Source organism: Mustela nigripes, chromosome 12 (genome assembly GCF_022355385.1).
Source record: "Mustela nigripes isolate SB6536 chromosome 12, MUSNIG.SB6536, whole genome shotgun sequence".
Classification (NCBI taxonomy): Eukaryota; Metazoa; Chordata; class Mammalia; order Carnivora; family Mustelidae; genus Mustela; species Mustela nigripes.
The window spans coordinates 99,661,433-99,676,650 of record NC_081568.1 but is presented as its reverse complement, the minus strand read 5'-3'; the positions used below and the strand labels follow the sequence as shown (position 1 = coordinate 99,676,650).

At 42.1% G+C, this 15,218-nt stretch overlaps 1 long non-coding RNA gene across 4 annotated transcripts in view; it reads left to right on the top strand.

Annotated features, from left to right (window-relative positions):
* Positions 1 to 15,218, top strand: part of LOC132027947 (uncharacterized) — a 145,554-nt gene that overhangs the window by 66,617 nt on the left and 63,719 nt on the right. For 3 of the 4 annotated variants that reach the window (XR_009407271.1, XR_009407269.1, XR_009407270.1), the window contains 2 exons: positions 1,442 to 1,507; positions 3,440 to 3,536. This is a non-coding gene — a long non-coding RNA (uncharacterized LOC132027947). Of the gene's footprint in view, positions 1 to 1,441; positions 1,508 to 3,439; positions 3,537 to 6,306; positions 6,502 to 15,218 lie in introns of all 4 variants that reach the window. The other variant, XR_009407272.1, reaches the window with a different exon arrangement.

The window sequence follows — 15,218 nt, the reverse complement described above, 5'->3', positions numbered from 1 at the left end:
CTCTAAAAAATCAATAGATAAGTGAAAGCTTTAAAAAATATATACTAAATATGCTAGGTTCTAGATTAGTAATAGATGATTATTGCCTATATTGGAAAAAAGATGAAAAGTTGAGACTGTCTACATGTATTCTACCTGAATATTCTTTTTTTTTTAAGATTTTATTTATTTATTTGACCAAAAGAGACAGAGTGCGAAAGGGAACACAAGCAGGGAGCCTAGGAGAGGGAAAGCGGGCTTCCTGCTGAGCAGGGAGCCCCATGCAGGGCTCGATCCCAGGACGCTGGGATCATGACCTGAGCTGAAGGCAGATGCTTAACGACTGAGCCACCCAGGCATCCCTCTACCTGAAGATTCTTTAAAATACAATGTTTTTTTTTCTTTTTAAGAAAATGTAACTAAGATGGTCTTACTGGACATAAAATGACCATGAAGACAGAGTCCTGTAAGATGCTGACCTTAAGAAATAAAACATTTCTTAAATTATTCATTATTTTATGCTGAGCCCATTGCTTTAAATGTTCATTTTTTAAAAAAGATTTTATTCATTTATTTGTCAGAGAGAGAGAGAGCACACACAAACAGGAAGAGTGGCAGGCAGAGGCAGAGAGAGAAGCAGGCTCCCCGTGGAGCAAGGAGCCCGATGCAGGACTCAATCCCAGGACCCTGGGATCATGGCCAGAGCTGAAGGCAGCGGCTTAACTGACTGAGCCACCCAGATGTCCCTAAATGTCCATTTTTTTTAATATCAAGAAAAATCTGTTCACATTAATAATTTCTGACCATACAATGAAAGTAATAACACCAGCTAATACCCAAAGTGTTGTTCGAAGAACTTTACATTTACCCCGGTTACTCTCTGACAATCCCACAAAGAAGGCAATGCTGCCATCCTAATTTTGCAGATAAGGCAACTGAGGCTCAGACTCAGTGATGGAGTTCATCAACTAGCATGTGGGGAACTCAGGATTAGAAGTTGGACACCCCAGCTCGAGAGCATGAACTGATATTCACGGTGATCACCTCAGCAAACCCCAAGGAGGCGGCATTTGGTCCAGGGGTGAGGTGGGCAGTGTTGAAGATAGGTTACACAGTAACTGGAAAATGTAAGGAAGAAATTCTCACTGAGGAAAATCAAACAAAAAATGGACTTTGAGGGTAAAGTATTTATGGTAAGAATAATGACTTCCAGTTAGAGACCGTGTTTTGACTTGAGTCTATCATGTGCTATCCATGACTGGTTTTAGATTCTGCCCTTAAATCTGGGTTTGACAAGGGGAGAGGGAAGAAGGAAGAAGAAGGGGCACTGAGAGAATGATGAAGCAGTCGTGTCATGGTTTCCCGTCATTCAAAGACCTTTTCCAGACCTGGGCCTGAAGCTCTGTTTTAATAGACCTAAGATGCATCTAAGTACATGTTTCTACCTTTATGTGCCATATAGGTGTTGGAGAGGATTGCAAATTCTCACATACCGTACATCTCTAATGTAATGATTACAGCATCTGAGGTGAGTTGTAATCATTTATTAAGAGCTTATTTTAAATCATCCCTTTTTAAAAATGCACAGAGAGATTTTTCAAAGGGAGAAACTACCCTGGTATATTAGCTGGGTAGAATTTGAAACTGAGCCCAATTGACTTCTTGCTGCTTAGGTCTTATCTCTGAGAGTCAGGGATGAAAGACAGAAAGACCAGTCTCCTCCCTGTTTGTTTATTTCTTGGCCTTCTTGTCTTGTCTGATGCTTTGCCCCCAGAGCTCTGCAACTGTATTTATTTCCCATCTGCTTCCTGCTCTCTAGACAGTCCGAGACAGGCTGTTCACCACCAACCAGCAATCGCAGACAGAGGGAAATAAACATTATAGTGTGTGTAAAACCCATGGTAGCCGGCAAGGACCACAAGCAGAAATAAAGACCCTGGCCTCACAGATTCAGTTTGGGAGGGGGTTAAGAAACAATGTTCTTTGGAGTTAGGCAGGGCTGGCTTTTCAGGAGTTTTTTGTTTTTGTTTTTTTCTTTTTTCAAATCAGTTCTATTGTTCTGTTCCTTCGTCAGACATTGGTTAACATCTTTGGCAGTAGACGGTAGCATGTAAACCATTTAAGTTTTTTTTTTTCTTTTTTTCCTTTTTTGGTCATTTCAACCAGTGCTTCCAGATTTCTGGATATCACACCCTCATGAAAAAAGTCAAAGCTAGTGATGTGTGTATGGAACGGAAGGCGGGGGTGCAGAGCTCTTTAGGATTGCTAGTTTTTGTTTTACCAGGAACATATGTTGAAAATCTCATCATTGTTTCATATATGAAAGGAGAATTTTTTTCAAAAGATTTTATTTATCTGAGAGAGATAGACAGTGTGCACAAGCAGGGGGAGCAGCAGAGGGAGAAGGAGCAGACTCCCCGCTGAGCAGGGAGCCCGCCCAATATGGGACTCAATCCCAGAACCCTGGGATTATGATCGGAGCTGAAGGCAGACACTTAGCCAACTGAGCTATCCAGGTACTGCTGAAAGGGCAGTTTAATCCCAAAGAGCAGGGAAAAGGCCCATCCTTCCTGAGAGACACAGTCAACAACTCTAAACTCATACATGTATTTAGAAAAATGGATTTAAAATTTTGGAATGTAGAATGATGAAAGAACATTTTAGCTAATCACATAACCTTTTAGATGCCTGTTTTCTTTTTCTTTTTTTTTTTTTTTAATATTTTATTTATTTATTTGACAGACAGAGATCACAAGTAGGCAGAGAGGCAGGCAGAGAGAGAAGTGGAAGCAGGCTCCCTGCTGAGCAGAGAGCCCGATGTGGGGCTCGATCCCAGGACCCTGGGATCATGACCTGAGCCGAAAGCAGAGGCTTTAACCCACTGAGCCACCCAGGCGCCCCTAGATGCCTGTTTTCTTGTTATAAGTTTGTCTACTTGAAAATCTGTGTTCTACAATATGAAATGGAGCCCCAATATCAGTGTCTAGGAGCTACATTTAAAAACCATATTCAGTGCCCAAATCCTGTTTCTCAAAACAATGTCAGTGTAAATGGGAACCTCGTTCCTGGTGTAATTTCATTGAACTTGGACTGTTCTGGGTCGGGTGGTACTTGTGGGTGTCTGAGGTCATGACAATTTATTACTATATTCCCTGTAATTAATTACTATATTCATAGTAATTAATTAAATTTATTTATTTAATTAATTACCATATTTAATACTAATACTTACTAATACTAATATTTAATATATTTAATACTATAATTAATTACTATATTCCCTGTAAGATTAACACTCACCCATTTTTAAGATGGGGGGATGGGACAGGGGTGGTCATGAGTCGAGGAAGGGCAGAGAAGGAAGATTTGTGGCAGAAGTCAGTCTTGCTTTGATTGATTTGAACAATTAAATGGTGCCCCCAACCTTGAATATCCTACTCAACAAAACTAAATCCTTTAGGTGGCCGGATCAGTTACTCTCCCATGAAGACAATCGGAGAGACGTCTGTTGTGATTTGAACGTGCTCTCAGAGGGCTGAGCCAGCCTATTCCTTCTGGTAAATACAATTGTCTTTGTATTGTTTCACTTTAAGTGATTTTAAGAACTCCTGTGGTATAAGAGGTTGTCGCTCAGAAAGGACGTTCTGTTGGCCCCCTTCCTTGACAGGGTCCAAATCTTGCATGAGCCCCAAAAATCAAGAAAAAAGAGCCACCTGACCAGTTGCTTCTCCTGCCCTCCCTGGGTCCGGGTGGGGTGGGGTGGGCTGGGGAGTGGGGGGAGCAGTCAGTTGCAGACCAAGGGTCTGCCCAGGGCAAAGTATGTACAGGGATGCAAGGACCTTCAGGGTGATGTAGTGAAACCTAGATGCTAATGCAGCAGACAAGACTCTCTGGGAGAAATTTATCTGACACGGAGGTTGCATTTTGATCTGTTTCAGTCCTGGACCAGCATTCGGGAATCACAGATTTAGATATTGTCATGGGCTGAGTTGTCCTCCCCTCACCCCAGTTTTTTGTGTTGAAATCTTTACCTCCATTAGCTAGCTCAGAATGGGAACTTGTTTAGAAATTGAGTCATTGCAGATGCATTTTGTTAAGATGAAGTCATGTCCTTGTCTTGGTTTCTGGGCAACCTGTGGCCATCTTCTTCATTCTCCATTACCTCTAGGTGCTTTGCTGGTATGGCTATAAAATGCCTTTAGATCGGAGATGCTTAGGGAATTGGCATAAGAGATGACCACAGCTCCTTGTACTTTCCCATTAGAATTCCCCTAACCCCCAAAGCTGTGCCAAAAGTCACTTCAATTGGATGAAGGCTGACCCAGGCCAAACGCAGAATGCTGGAAATGGGCTTTGAGATCTCTCAGTAGCAGATCCTGGGAGAATATTCTGAGCATGGCATGATTCATTGGAGTCAAGTTCTCACGAGTCTAACAGCAGAGACTTAAATGAATGGGAAGAAAAAAGCATGCCCAGAGTTGTACTTTTCTCCTAGGAAAGGGTTTCTTATGGATGCCTTACTTGGACTTAACCCAGATGCAGAGCTCATAAACATCAAAGAGTGGGGCAAACATTTGTTGATTTCCTGAACATGCCTGGAAGAGGTATCCCTGTTACCCTTGTCCTCTAGAAGGTCACTTTGGGCAGAGAGGCGGAGGTTTTATAACTGCATTGTGGGATGCTGTCAGAGCCAAGTTTCCTAAGCTTTCATTCTTACATTCTTTAAGCTTTTGGCTGTTTTTCTCCATGCCTCCAGTGGAAGGCACAGCAAGTACAGAGATGGAACAGTGAAAGGGGGGTTAAGATAGTACACTGACAGACTGGGATGCAGGCTTCTGAAATGTCCAGAGGGTTACTGACGACATCCCTCTGTCTCTCTCTGAGGCTAGCATCTTCAATTATTAAGGATAGAAGCTTCATCAACATTTGGACTCCTTGGAGACAACTAGCAATTACCTCAAATTCTGTTCCCACTGCCCACCCCTCCCCAACTTCAAAGGAAACTCATTACCAGTCTCTGAATTCTTGAAATTACTTTCCCATCATCTCAAACGATGTATGTAAATAGTTCATAATGAGGGTCTAACCTCACCCTTTAGATTGCTCAAGAAGCTCACAAAGATGGACTGTGATAAAATTATTCCAAGGCAAGGTGATTATCTCTGGATTATTCTTCCCAGGAAGATTTCATTGCTGGTTTGCTAAAATTTTAGAAGATATTTTACATACATACATTCACAGAAATCATTTATACAAACTTTTCCTGACCTTTATTTGCAAATTAACACCCAAATTAGACCTCTTCTCACAATGAACAACTTTAGGTCTTGCAGATGAACAATTAAGAAATATTAAACATATTAAACAGGAATGAATTTGATGAGCATGTCTCTGAGGTTGCCTGTAAAATCTAGTTGCCTTTGTTTTCTAGAAGATTGTATTTTATAGGAGAGAGATCAGGATGTGCCCGAGACTTCAAAACTGTATGAAAAGGAGGCAGACAGCCTAGTTCATTAATTTGAGCAGTGTTCCTGTTTAGATTCACCCTTAGCATCAACAAAAGAAGAAAAAGAAGTCAACAGAGAAAAAGCATGTTGAAACAGATGCCAAACTGTCAGGTATCAAAAATGAGATGGTTAAAGTTGATGGTAAGATTTTTCTGGAGACCATCTTCATATTGAAGAAAACACAAGTGTATCAGATTGTCCCTGTCCTCTTGAGGACCTTATTCTTCTCCATCTCTTGGGTCACTTTATCACAGTTGCCTGTGTTCTCAGACAGGCTCTCCCCTGTTGCAGTGGGGGGATCGGTGGGCAGTACTCATTGTGTCCTTCGAGATTACAAGTGTAGGGGAAGAGGTTGGAGTGCAGGGAGTGGGAGAGAGAGCAAAAGTCTGCCTTTGAGAATTTTAAGCTCTATAGGGACAGTGGCTCCTGAGTGACAGTTACAGTCTAGGAGGACAGGGAGCACTATGAGCTGCAGACGCTACAGTGACAGCATGGAGAAGAAGAGATGGAGATACAGGAGGGACAGAGAGAATGGGTAAATGGGCAAAGAGATAGATCAGTGCAGAGATGGAATCTGTAGCTCGTCTGTTTGTAGATCCCATCCTCAGGATTCTTGGATCTTGACCAGATTTCTTTTTGCTCAAAGTGAAGCACTCATGTTCTAGTTCTTGTTCCAATTTTGTATTAAAGTTGGAAAGTCATTTGGGGAAACAGAGCTGAAGAGAGATTATATGCCGTACAACTGTGGAAGAACTGGGAATATAAAAAAGTTTAAAAAGTTGCAAGGCTACCTATAATAGCTTTGTTCATTTCTGGATAGGTCTTAGAACCTGTCGAGGAACAGGCAACATAATCAAAATGGAAATGTTTCCTCATGAGCACATTGATTTTTAACCTTGGACTCACGGTGCTAAAGGCTAACTCACTGGATACAAATAAAGAAGGTGGAAGTGTTTTAAGGAAGTCAAGAGACATAAAAAAGGGAAGGAAAGAGTTCAGGCAAAGAAGTCAAAAGGTAGGTGGAAGGTTCTCATTGTTTCTTCCTTTCCTCTGCCGGTTAGCATGGAGGCAGCTTGCTGCAGGTTTTGGGCAGCCGGGCAAAAAGAAGGATGATCATAAACAGAGAAATGAGGGCCCAACAGATGGAAATGAACTAGGAAGTACAAGGAAGGAAAAATCTGATTTGGCACAGAAAGCATTTGTGGAATAGTTGATTTGTTTCTCAACACTGAAGTTAACACATTTAATTGAGGTAGTCCTACTGGTTCCTGCCAGGCAGGGGTCCCCACTTTCTAACAGCGGCCATCACAGACCACTGCACAGACCCTGAAGAGAACACAACCAGAAGGTCCCAAGTTATAAAGATGTAAACAAGAAGAGTAAGGTGAGCTTGCATTGAGCATAAACTGTACCCTCATCATGAATGTTACTGTTCTTCTTGGAAAACCAAGCTGGGCAAGAGGAGGCTGCCTGTTTTGAGTGCTTTGCTTTGTACACACACATATATGCACAGCCCCATTAGCATTTAGAAGGTTCTTTTTTTTTTTTTTAAGATTTTATTTATTTATTTGACAGAGAAAGAGATCACAAGTAGACAGAAAGGCAGGCAAAGAGAGAGAGGGGGAAGCAGGCTCCCTGCCGGGCAGAGGGCTCGATGCAGGCTCGATCCCAGGACCCTGAGCGCATGACCTGAGTCAAAGGCAGAGGCTTAACCCACTGAGCCACCCAGGGGCCCCAAGAAAGTTCCATTTTGTTTGGACCCTTTGGGTTTCCTGACCTGTCACAGAAACCTCTTGCAGTCTGTATTCAGACACAGTATCACCTCCCTAACTGGTCCTGATGGTTGGAAGGAGCTGTTCAGATCCCCACAAGAGTCTAAATAGAAGAGGAAATAGGATTCTAGTCCTTTAAAGCCTACATAGAAACTCAGCTCAACTGATGGGTCTGAAGTGTTATCAATAGAAGGTTTATAGGGCCTTGGAATCATAGTTTTGTCAAAAAACATTAGTAGGAGTTTATATGTAGGAAATTAAAAGAAAAAAATCTAGTACATGGTCAGATTCTATATATACAAGATTTATTTGTAAACAAGCATGCTAGTTGAATGGAAGAATTATGCAAATGGTTCTATATAGTCTGTTCCTATATGAAATTTAAAAATCCATTTCCTACCCTGATCTTAAAAACATTTCTATTATTTTTCTTTTTCTTTCTTTCTTTTTTTTTTTTAAAGATTTTATTTATTTATTTGACAGAGAGAAATCACAAGTAGGCAGAGAGCCAGGCAGAGAGAGAGAGAGAGGAGGAAGCAGGCTCCCTGCCGAGCAGAGAGCCCGATGCGGGACTCGATCCCAGGACCCTGAGATCATGACCTGAGCCAAAGGCGGCGGCTTAACCCACTGAGCCACCCAGGTGCCCCTCTATTATTTTTCTTAGCAAACCTTGTAAGGGATCTTCAGGGTCTACAAACTCTGCTTTTTAGTGCAGAAACTAAAATCTTAGTCTATTACCCCTTTTCCTACCAGCAATTCTCTGTATTCCTTTGATCTGCTCTTCCCAGTAAGTTTGTGAAGTAAGTCTTGGTCTTAGTTCCTCATATTCTCCCCAAACAAATACACAGTCCCTTGTCATTTATTGGTTATAAAACAGAGGATCATGAAAATGGCAAATGTGGAGAAGTTGTAAATGTTCAGAAGTACAGTTACTTGAATCTGAACCCCAAATACTTTATTTTTTCACAGTCCTCATGAGTACTCTAATAATGTTCCATTTTCTCCCTCAGGTCATTCTGGGGGTCTCACTCCCAGGGCTGTATCTCTTCTGCCTTGTTCTCCCAGGTCCTGGGGTCTCTCATGCTGACCTTGGCAGGCATAGCCATGTTCAAAGGGTGCAATCATCTACGGTAGAAGGGGAGAGGGCTCCCCTCCTTGGGTTGTACTGTGCTGAATGTGAGGTGTAGGCTCTACTGAGTGAAAGTATTTATTGATACAGCTGTTCTAAGGTTCGGTCCTATTGTTCTCTTTCCCCAGGAGCTATCTAAACATGTGGCCTGTGGGGTGGGGCCAGGCATAGATAAAGGCCAAGCTGCCAGAAAGTGGACTCCTCCCATATTCTCTTGGAACCCTAAGACTCTGTTACTTTCTTGGGCCCTAATCCTGGCTCCTTCCTTGCAGAATGAGCTGCTTCCTGGAATTCATCGGTCCTCCTCTAGAGTGGAATTTTGCTTGCTACTCCACCAGGTTGCAGTGGGCCCAGACTCTCTACCCTCCAGCACTGTTCCCAGGAGGCTGCTCAGCCCTGAGGCAATAGACATTCATTCACTAGGCTACAGCCACCAGCCCAGATCCAGAGAGCTCTGAACCCCAATAGTGGATGGCAGCTAAAGCTCAGATGCCTCCGTATGGCCATGGTCTCCGGTTGCCTGTCCTGAAATAGTCACTGGAAGACTTGTCTGTGGGCTCTCTGCTTTCCAGTTTATTTCTGGGCTTTGGGCTCACCACACTCTCCCCAGAAGAGATCAGATGTGACTACCCTCTTTATGAAGGTCTACAGAGGCAATAGTAAGGGTCTGAAGTCTGGGACCCTCTAAAAGGCTGCTGCCTGTCACCTTTAGTCTTTACCCCATCACAGGAATGGGCCCTTTGAAGCATTATCTGACAAACCTCACAAGCATCATCTTCCACTGGTTTCTGTTTATCTTCTCACAAATTCAGAATTTAGGGAGAGCAGAAATGATGAGGTTTTCGTGATTTCAATTTTGACACCAACAGGGTGTGTAGCAAATTATATGTAATTATTATTTCAGCTTCGTGAATATAAAAATACAATCTAGGCTATAAATATCTTAAAGAAATTTAGAAGAATTTTCTGCGCAGAAAAAAAACAGCTTTGGATGTAATGAATGTGTTAGACACAGATAAGAGCCAAGTTTAAGATAAGTAAAACATTGACTCTGACAGCCGTTAAGTATGCATTTGATTTAGAATCCAGAGCTATCTGTCAGTTGTCTATGAAATTCATTGGTTTAGCTTTTAGTTCCCGTGTTTCTCTTCTATTTGTTACCTCTGTCCCTCCCCCCCCCCCAACCAGTTTTTCTTCAAAAGTCCCCTACTTTGGTTTCACCTTTCCTCAGAGACCAAGTGAGGTGGTCTATACAGTGCTTGATAGCATGGGGTTTCCATAAAGTTGTCTATAAATTTAAAGCAACATTTGCATTGTACCTGAAGTGAGTTGATTTATGAGTCGGTGTTTGGTAAATACTCTGAGATCTTCATATTAGACACAAGATCTAAGTGCACTGTATTTTGCTTCACTTTGTCTTTTGTAAAGCACCTGCTACCATGACAATATCCACTAGGTAAATAACAAATGAAAGGAAATACACTTCCTTCTCTATTTTAATAATGTACTATTCATGCATTTTTCCCTCTCCAGAACAAAGAATCATTGTAGTAGGTTGCTCTGCCAATATTAGGCTGATATCTTATTGCAAGCAAATAAAGAGATAAAATGGCATGCCACAGGAAAAGAGTTTCTTTTCAAAATAAAGGAGAACAAGGCAATAACACAAAATATGAAAAGCCAGGAAATGGCTCAATGGAGTTGTTATAAAAATGAACATAGACCCCTTGATTTTCTATTACTACCCCCATTATAAAGGGATACCAACATGTCAATAGCAAAGTTCAAATTAGAGTTTCTTTATCAACTCTATTTAAAAAAGTAAAAATCCATTGTTCTTCTCTGAATGATCTTGTCTTTAAGAGAGCTGACGGAGGTGTTTCACAGAGCAGAACCATTGTCAGCCATTTCTAGTGGGCACTAAGGAAAATATTTGGTAGCTCAAATTATAGAAAATTGCTATTTGTAGAGTCCATACCATATTTGGCTGAATTTAGGATTAAACATCTGTAACTTACTGTTAGGACATCTAGAGTGTGCAAAACTCTATACTATAAATATTGTCTCTCTCTTTAGTCCTCACGGTATCTCTGAAGAAAGTTGTTTTGGTCCCATTTGTAAAGATTTGCTGATGGCTGAAAGAACTGGTATATAATTCTCGAATGAAAAAATTGAGGTCTTCTGTCTGGCAAAGTTGACTTGTTTTCGCCCAAATTTGCCACCAGTTGACCAAAGATCCAGATGGTGGTTACCCTTCAGAGTGCTTCACATACCCCAACTGGGATCCAAGGAACAGAGAAAGGGCAATTTCACCTCTTACTCCTCTGGCTTTGGCTCACCATCAAGAGGCTGTAATAACACAAGCCTTAGAAGTCTGGCCATAATTCTCCCCACTAGGCTTCCCCAGTAACATTCAAGGAGCATAGAGTGTCTTTTATTTAAAACAGGAAAAAATAGACATGGCAGGCATTGTGACCTTTTAATGACTAAATGTAACTGAGGAGCCTAGGGTTTCTGAAAGACCAAGAGAATGTAATAGAACTTGAATTTAGAATCTTTCTTATTTTAAGAAACAGAAGTGAAACTAAGAGGGCTTCCTAGCAAAGGCAACAGTTTAGCCTTGAAAGATAAGAAAGAAGACACAGGATTAAATTCAAGAGAAGACATTTTGCCTAAGGGATGGTATGGGTAAAACAGGGAAGTGAGAAAGGATAGTGCTTTTATGTTGGCCAATGTTCTCCAGTGGTCCTAGAGGGAAGACAAAGCTAGAAAAGTTCCCCCAAATCCTATTCTCCAAAATTGTTGGCATTGATGTTCTTCCTCCTGGAAGTCTTTCCCTCACTACCACTACTGAACCGAATGCCCTTTTTTCCCTGGCGCTTTCAGAATCCTCTGCCCTTGTCCTGATATAGGTATTTGTGCAAAATATGCATTTACCTGTTCTTATTTGACTTCCTCTGTTTTAAGCTCTGTAGAGAAGGGACCTTGTCTTGACCACTTTGTCTCTTCCTAACGCCCCGGGCAGTGCCTGGTAGGCCCTTAAGAGTTATTTTTGGAACTTTATGAACAATGCAAACTTCTCATAAATAATGACTTCCAAATGTTTTAAATTTTTTCAAATGCCTTCGACAGGATTTGTTATTGTTCTAGAGGTTAAAGTAACATAATGATAAGTGTGGCAATATTTTATAATTAAACTACTAAAAATAAAGCTTATTCTACCAAAGGAGTACCTTTTAGATCCAGGTCCTCTTTATAAAGGAGTTTCAGGAATAAGGGCATTTGCTGGTGTGAGGGACCATCTGAGCAGGACTATAGGAACTGGCAGAGTGCTCACAATCTGCTAGGGAAAGACCGTGCTGGAATGAATCCTGGTCCCGAAGTCGGAAAACTTAGGACCCAGCTCTAGCAATTCCTATGTGTACCTCGGCAAGCTACTCAAAGTCTGATCTCCAATTTCATATCTGCACACTCAGAACCATAACACCAGCTCTGTTTACCTCATGGAGTTGCGAAGATAAGATAATGTAGAAAGGAGATGATAAACTACAAAGAATTCTCCTCCTTCTTATCATAATGGTGTAAGAAAGAAGTCCAAGCGACCTCCTGAATACTAGGATGTCTTTTGTCCACCAGTTAAATAGATCCTCGACCTTAGGACTTTTGATTTGACATTCAATCTGCTGATTGTACCCTGCCGCCTCTTTCTAATCTAACACGGAAAAGAATACGAATCACTAGGAGAGGAATGCAGGGTTGTAAATGTTTGTCCTTGGCAGGATACTTTATACCCTTTGGTATTTAACACCAAATCCAGAGTCAGGGTCAGCCCCCAGGTAGTTCTAGTGTACAGCTTATCCACAGCTGTACGAAAATCCCCAATGACTGATTCTGGCCCCAGTGATGTTGAGTGTTGGCAGGACAGATGAGCGCCGTTCTCCAGCACATTTCTCCCATTCTCTGCTTGTTTCCAGGCTGTCAGGGCTTGGCAATGGCCAACATGTTGAGAGGCCTGGCCAGTTTTCCTTCAGGGCTGTTCAGCCTAGGTTAGAGGGAAGATTGGCGTGTTTACCAGTCTTGTACCTGCACTGGCCATTCTGACAACATTTAAACCTGAGAGCCGTTTGTCACTCCCTGGTGGCCCTTTGTCTTGACTTATGACAGATTTATTGTCTTTGACCTATGAAACCCAGAGGGTAGAGGATGGGTGTTAGATTTCACATGCCAGTTACCATTGACTTTAATTATCTACTTGAAATCAGTCCAGCACTCAGGGATGAGGTACTGAAGTCTCAAATCACCCCCCTAGTTTGGACACTCTCTGAAACCACAGTGTGTACATATTACTTATTCAGTATTTGTAAAGAAAAAGACATTTTGCTGAGCTGCACTTTTCTGATAGGCTTCATTTAAGATTATTTTTTGGTAGATTTATAATTCTGACAGGGAAATAGCTATAAAATGTAAAACGTATAACCAGTCAGGGCTGGAACACAGACCATCTAATTTCCTCATGTGTTCTGCTGAGCCTGGGGATGTGTGAGTCCTCCTCTCAGTGAGAGGGGACAGTGAGGGGGATGGGGAGACTGAGAGAAGAATGGTGGGTGTAAGTCAGTCATAGAACAGATAATAGGATTGAGAGTTGAACTTTTTTTTTTTTCCAATTTCAAATCTTTTTCCCCAAAATTCTGTCCCATCGATTGGGTCCTGTCTAGTGTCATTTAGTTTGCACAATAGTTCAGTCAATTGTGGGACAAGAGCTTTACAGAAAGCTTGGAGCCATGCATACAAGCATCCATCCAGCATAGGAACAGGAAAGTACCTGTGGTAAAAGTGGGCACACCAGGTTTGCTGAGCTTACAGAGCGGAACAGTGATTTTTAACTTCTCTCATCCTCCTTTCAGAGTAGGAGTTAGATTTCATAAGAACTGTGGACCTCCTTTTGGAGGAAAAAAAATATTCATCTGCAGGGTATTCATCAAGTATTAATGGACAGGCTTAAGGACTTCTATTCCCTTGAGAAGCACAGATAAGTATATGTAAATCACCATGGAGTAGCAGGTTCTAGCTGTGAGATGTGTCCAGGTGCTGTGGGATCACAGAAGAGGAAGTGCCCCACTTTCTATCCAGAAGGAGGACCCTATTGCCTTACCAATAGTCCAGCATGTGCTTGGAGTTGTATTTGTCAATCATGATGGATTATCCTTGGCTTAGCAGAGTTTTTGTGGTTGGTGTGGGAGAGGGCAACAAAACCAACAGGCAGAATGGCAAGAGTTCGGGATTTGGGATTAGAAGCTTAGGAGTTAGTGGTTCCTGGTTTACCACTTTTTAGTTGTATTAAATGGACACAGTACTTAGTCTCTCCATGTTCCAAATGTCAATCTGTCAAATTACAATAGTGACACATGCTCTCAACCTCATGGCCAAGTAGGGGACCTTGTGGGGAGGAGAAGCAGGGGGTAGGGCATATGCAAGAGTAAAGCTCTTCTTCAACTATAATGTCCTGTAAATATAATGTGTTGTCATCACTGTGCCCACAAATACAGATATTGAAGAAACAGATAAAATTCAGTCAAAAAGGAAAGAACCAGTTGTATCCAGGGACTTCCTGTGGTTCATGGGGACAGAGGGGCAATTACGGGCCACCACATAGAACTAAACCTCCAGGTCCCCATGGGACAGAAACCATAATCTCCATTCTGAAGACTGATCCACTGAAGGAACCATGTTCAAAAGTCCTGAATGTATTGGGAAGATAGCCAAATTTATAAATTCAGAGAAAATGATGAGTAAAAGAGTTATAAGCCAGTGGTTTGATTAGTAGACATCCATGTATTTAACACGGGGTTTTTAAAAACCAGGAGACTCTAAAAACTTTGTCCGCATGCCCACCCCTCCTTAAGCCATCCATTCTCTTTGATCTCTTCTGCTGATTGGGAAGTGGCCTGTGGCTTAGCTGGCAGCCAGGCATGGCAGAAGGAAGAGGATGTGGGGATCCCATTCTTGGAAACTCAAGCCCTGGGTGTGAGTCTTGGCTCTACCACCACTTAGCTGCTCTGGGACAATGAACGGATCTAATCGATGCCTCAGATTCTTTGTCAGGAAACAGGATAATATCCAGTTTGTGTAGGTCACTGGGTTGTTGAAAACTCTAAGCAAAAAAAAAAAATTTTTATGAACTCTAAAGTGCCAGCCTTTTAAAGTACTATTATCATTGTATTCATAAATGTACAGGTCTATCAGTAAAACGATCACAAGGGAGGAAAAGATACCACATTACATGTTTACAGATTGGCTGCCTCATTTGCCTTAAGCCCTTATCAGAATGCATGGCTGCCTAGTTATGTTTGTGAAGAACGTGTTTAGAAGTTTCCGATCAACACAGATCCAGGAGCTCTGCGGTGGCGGCAGAGAGGGAGGCAATTTTCCACGGGTGATTTTCACATTTAGCAAGAGGGACTCAAGTTTGATTTTAAAGCAGCTATCCAATACATTTTCTCTTCTAGAGGAACCAACACCAAACCCTCCTCCCTCCACACTCTTGCCCATATGCTCCCTCTCCATTCTCCCCAACCCCCCCCTACTTGTCCTTTCCATTTCCTCCTCCCTCCCTGCCCGCCTGTTCGCTGTATATGCCCAGCCAGCATTGGCAGCTGCCCACGCAGACAAATCCCAGTGGATCTTTGTGGCGCTGTATCCATAGGAACCTGCAAAGAACCAGGAGGCCTCTGCTTCCCAGCCCATGTGTTTGTGGTGTGGCCAGATCCCCTGATGGAGTTTCACTGCAGTTAGGACACTTCAGAATAGATGCTACAGCAGTTGCCAGCTTTG